At 35.9% G+C, this 6,015-nt stretch overlaps 1 pseudogene; it reads right to left on the minus strand.

Moving 5' to 3' along the window:
- Positions 1-2,504: 2,504 nt before the first annotated feature.
- On the minus strand, positions 2,505-3,020 carry LOC136397705 (large ribosomal subunit protein uL11-like; annotated as a pseudogene).
- Between the last annotated feature and the right edge of the window lie 2,995 nt (positions 3,021-6,015).

Below are 6,015 nucleotides of genomic sequence, written 5' to 3' on the forward strand. Positions count from 1 at the left end.
TCAGCACCTGGGGCCAACTCACTCCAATCAAGCCATGGATGCAGGAGGAGGAGGAAGAAGAGAAGAGAGAAAGAGAGAGAGAGAGAGAAAGAGAAAGAGAAAGAGAGAAAGAGAGAGAGAAGTGAGATGGGGGAGGGGTGGAGAAGCAGATGGGTGACTATTCCATGTGCTCTGACCAGGAATCGAACCCAGGACATCCACATGCCAAACTGATGCTCTACTACTGAGCCAGTCAACCAAGGCCCCTAATAGTCTTTCAAAAGAATATGAAAACAAATATTTATTGTGCCCATTATATACAAGGTACTTCATAATTCAAAAAAATAAGAACATGCAATGATCTGTGACTACAGAACCTTCCATGCTATAAATATTAGGGTCAGGATTTTGAGTCAGATATTTCTTAGATTTCATCAAATGCATCAATAATAATGACCTGCACAAAATGAATAGTTCCTTAAAAAAAAGTCACAAATAAAAAAATTAAAATACAATCTTAAGTATGGTATGGAAAGACAGTGGATTCTTCCACAGGAAAGATCAGACATACAGTTGGTGACAATCTCTTTCATTATTACAATTGTTTAACCCTATTGGAATTGGTTACACACAGAGACACACTCTTAATAAGCAGTGGAATCAAAAGCTTCTTGTGTAGAAAGTGATCCCTCTCAGTCTCTCAGTTGTAGGCAGGCAAGAAAATTTCTCAAAATGAAATTGCCTCTGTACCTGGGAAGCAATACTATGTGTACTAGATTAAATCAGAGTACAAGTACTAAGTCCCTTTTGGCTTTCCTTGTGTTCTGAGGTCTTTGCAAACAAATTAAATATAAATCTCTTTCATTATTGCCCTCTCTCTCTCTCTCTCTCTCTCTCTCTCTCTCTCTCTCACACACACACACACACACACCATTTAAAGGGCAGTGGCATCTTCATATATTTTTTATTGTTGTATCTTTTAATATTTTACTCTCATTTGTTTTCATTTTTTTGCTTCCAAGATGCTCATATCAAATATAATTTTTAAGTATCAGAAAGTGATATATAGATAATCAACTTATATCTTAGGTTTATAGCAGGAGCCATTTCCAAGTTTATTACCTCAAATAATGTAAAGAAATATAACTATTAGAACCTCACTAGACAGAAAAGCAATGGAGTGCAAGTCTGGTTTACTTCCTGCTTTTTTTCTCCAGCTATTTAATATCCTTAATTACTTCCTGACCCATTGTAGCAACCTCTTTCAGTGTCATGCCCATATTCACTCAGACCCACTCTTTATTTACCACAAATTACCCTCTAATATTTTTTTTCTCTTAAGAGCTGGAAATTAGCACTATAGGTCTCTTTGTTCACAGACTGGCCTCTGGTTGCCACAACCAGCTTTGTCTGAGCACAAGGATAGCCTGATATGTGCAGGAATTCAAAAGCTCCTACTTGCCTGCCCCTGATGGGATGGGTAGCTCAGAGGTAGAACCTATTCTGTTCACAGAATTATGTGAGATTGAGCTAAAATTACCCTTTGTGGACACTTGCCCCCTTTCTTACCTCCCTTCCCCAGTCCTACTTCCTAAATCCATTAGCAATGGGTGTTAATTTCCTATGGCTATTCTAGCAAAGTACCACAAACTGGGTGGAAATCTTTCTTAGTTGTGGAGGCTAAAAGTACAAGACCAAGGTGTTGGTAAGGTTACCTTTCTCTGAAGGCTTGAGACAGAATCCGTTTCATGCCTCTGGCCTAGCTTCTGGAGGTGATCTGGCCATCTTGGTGCTTCTTGACTTGTAGAAGCATCACCCTAACTTCAGCCTTCATGTTCACATGGTATTCTCCCTCTTTTCAAGCCTGTGTTTAAACTTTTTTTTATGAAGATGCTAGCTATACTGGCTTAAGAACCTGCCCTACTCCAATCTGAATTCATCTTAAGTATATCTACAATGACTTTATTTCCAAATATAATCACATTCATAGGTACTGGGGGTTAGGACTTCAACAGCTTTGAGGGAGACACAATTCAGCCCACAACAAAGTTTTTTCTAATAAATCATTTTTACATGAATTCTCACTTGAAGGTTTCCTTCTGGCAAACTCACTCCATCCATCAAGGTTTTAATTACGTACTGTCTTAGTTACACTTGCCTTTAACTTAAGTTGAATTAAATAATTGAAGGAAAGTACTGCTTGATGTAAATAAAAAATTCAAAGTCATACCAGTCTTTCAGCACAATTTCATTCAGAGATTCATGATTTACTCAGTAACAAATTTGTGTTAGGTTGTCAAATGATTTTTTTTTCTCTTCCATTTTTTAATTAATTTTAATGGGGTGACATTGATAAATCAGGGTACATATGTTCAGAGAAAACATCTCTAGGTTATTTTGACATTTAATTATGCTGCATTCCCATCACCCCAAGTCCAATTGTCTTCTGTCACCTTCTAACTGGTTTTCTTTGTGCCCCTCCCCTCCCCCAATGATATTTAATTGAATTTTTTCCTTTGTAGTTCTTAATTAGGTGGACATTCCACTGCATCACTGTTGATGTCATCTATGATGTCATGAGGGTGGCAGCCATCAACATTGTAACCCATAGACTGCGCAGTCCCCAAGATCTCTTTAATGGTTCCAAAGGGTTTCTATATAAAAGAAATGAATGCCGCATCTATAAGGCAATGTTGACAACCTCATCAAAAGTCATATTTCTACTGTACATAACAGATTTTTTACTTTTTTGTTTGTTTCTTTGTTTTGCTGCTTTCTGTCTCTTAGTGGTTCTTTGAGGGCTTTGATGATCAGGGCAGAGGCAGAAGAAACTACCTTAATCTGGGCCTGTCTGTTCTGAATAGTCAGTTGTACTGTAATCCTCAGACCCTTTCAATCACCCATTGCTTTGAAGATGTCAGTGCTAACCTTTCTTGGAAACAAACCCTAGGGGCTAATTTTGGAAGCCAGGGCAGTCATGGCATGACTTCCCCAATGTTGTAAAGATATATGACTTTTATCTCATTGGGGTTGAACTTAGATTAGACATCATAGTGAGGCAGCTGGTTTCAAATGAACCCAGATTTGGGATGACCAAAAAATCTTGCACCCTGGCCTCCTCCAAGCTGAAAGCCAAAAGAAAAGATGTAATAATGAGTTTTTATTCAGTGTTGGTTCTATACCAAGAAATGTACTCTGTTTTGGATATATAACAGCAAACCAAATAAGTATTTCTGAGACTTACATTATAAATAGTAAGATTTGCGTTAGATGATAACAGCATCCTGGAGAAAATAATAAAGTTCAGAAAGAAATCAAGTAGAGATGGGAGGAGAGCTTGTAATAATAATTTGGTCATGAAAGGTCTCTCTGAAAAGGCAACTTGTGCATAAAGACCTAGATAAAATGAAAGAATGATCCAGGAAAGTATCTTGGAAAAAGGCATTCTGGGAGGGCAGAGCGAATAGTGAAAAGACTTAATGGGCGTTTACCTGAAATGCTAAGAAGCTGAAAGGAGACCACTTTGGTCTGAGTAGAACTCAGGAGAGTTAAGCCAGAGAGAGATGGGTCAAGAGAGAAAAGAGTGTTCAGAGCACATAGAACCTAGTAGGATATTGTAAGAACTTTATATTTGACTCTTTATAAGATGAGCCTCTAGGGGATATTGAGCAGAAAAGTGGCAACATCATACCCTTCAACAATTTACATGGCTGCTTTGCTGAGAACAGACTAAATGGGGACAAGGGTAGAGGCAGGGAGACCACTTAGAAAACTATTACAATAAGCCAGACAAGGGATGAGGGTGGCTTAAGTGAGAGCATAGCAATAAATGTGTAAGTTGGTCAGATCCTGAATGTATTTTAAAGATAAAGTCAAAAGATTTGCTGGGAATATTTTTTAAATAGCAAAGTCTTCAAACTTGCATCCACATTTCTTTGTAGCTACATTTCTCTCTCTTTCTTGCTTTTTAGTATGAGAATACCTTTCCATATCTTTATTTTTTAATTACAATTGACATACAACATTATATTAATTCAGGTGTACAACATAGTGATTAAACATGTATATAACTTACAAAGTGATCACCCAGATAAGTTTAGTACCCATCTGACACCATACATAGCTATTACAATGTTACTGACTATATCCCCTGTGCTGTACTTTACAACCCTGTGCTTGTTTTTATAATTGGAAATTTGTACTTCTTAATATCTTCACCTTTTCCATCCCTCCTTTCTGGCAACTATCAAAATGTTCTTTGTATCTATGAGTCTGTTTCTGTTTGTGTTTTAGATTCCATGTGTAAGTGAATTGATATGGTAGTTATCTTTTTCTAACTGACTTCACTTGGCATAACACATTTCTCTTTGATTTTTCTCAACATGGCCATCATCAATGGACCAGTTGCAACTTCAGATTGCTGTTCTCATGACAGAAAAATGACTGCTGAATGTTTCTTAATAATGTCTAGAAGAAAAGAGGATTTCTCTTTCCCCAACTTTTGCCAATAACGTCTTTATCTTTCCTCTGAAAAAAATAACTTTGGTTAAATTCACTGTATCAGAATCATATCTTATCCCAGATGGCTTAAGTTTGAGTTATGGGTCCATTCCTACACCATTAACTGTGGCAGAAAACATAGAATTTCCTTGACTGCCTCAACCAAACTGTTGCTCATGAAGTGGTCAAAAATCACTAAACTAGCATACTGGCTAGAAAATGAAAAAGAGGTAAAATAGATAGACACAAGGCAAACATAATATCTACTACAAATATAATTATGTGGTCTAAAAGTTGTTTTCAACTCATAAACTTATGGTTTCCTTAGTGAATGCAATCAGATATAAGCTAAATTATTACAATTTAGTCCATGGAAATGTTTTGAAATAAGAAGAAGTCAATAAACATCACAGTAAATAAGCAAGTTGTATTCATCTAGGACTAAGTCAATCAATGATATCTGTAAGTCTCTCCTTAAAGAATTACTTATCATCCAGTTTCCACATATGAGTATCATTCCCTTTTCCTGGATACATAGTCATATGTGAAAGAATGAGAAAGAAAAGGAGAGTTTAATCTGATTTAATAATTTAAGTAAAGTATTAATACTTACAGATCGATTAGGCAATACATTAGAGAAGGCTTCCTTAGTAAGTCTTTATCATTTCTTGTTATGTTTTATTTGAATTACTACTTTTTGATTATATTGTTACTGGGCTTACTGAATACTCAATTTAAGAATGATATGGAGTATTGACATTACCTTTGATTATGTTAGCCTCCTTTACGATATTGCGAACCACAGTTGACCCAAACTCAGAAAATGAAAAGAGCCATAGATCATCTGGAATCATATTATTACAATCCTGTTCTTGATCTGTGACTAAATTTCAATCTGAAAACAGCATCATTTGGTTTGGGTAACTAAATTCTATGTTAGTTTAATTACCTTATAAATCTCAGTGAACTAAACAATATAAATTTTTCTATTCCAGTTTATCAGGTGGTCTAAATTATCTTGAAGACTTCCTACTGACACACTCATTATAGTGGTAATAGAAAGTAAGTTAAAATTATAGGTTCAAAGAGTGGAATGATTGTTTTCAGGGGCTCATGAGAGGAAGAAATAGAGAACTACTTATCAGTGATCATGTTTCAGCTAAGCAACCTGAGTGAGCTTTTGCAGAGCTGCTGTACAACATTATACCCACAGTCAGCAATAGTGTATCAGAATTTAGACATTTGTTAAGAGGATAGATCTCATGTTAATGTCACCACTAACAAAAAAAAAACAGCCATAGCTGAATCATTCACTATTAACTATGCACCAGGCCCTCTTCTAAATGCTTTGCATATTCAACTCATTTCATTCTTAAAATAATATTATGATCCCCATTCTACAAATGGAACTGAGGCACAAAAAGTTTAAGTCACTGGCCCAGAATTAAAACCAGTCACTCAGAGTCCATTATAATAATTGCTTTGTCAGTAGAAAATTGTTGTCTAGTCTATTATTAAATCAAGAGAGCTATTATT

The sequence above is a fragment of the Saccopteryx leptura genome, chromosome 3, assembly GCF_036850995.1.
Source record: "Saccopteryx leptura isolate mSacLep1 chromosome 3, mSacLep1_pri_phased_curated, whole genome shotgun sequence".
NCBI lineage: Eukaryota > Metazoa > Chordata > Mammalia > Chiroptera > Emballonuridae > Saccopteryx > Saccopteryx leptura.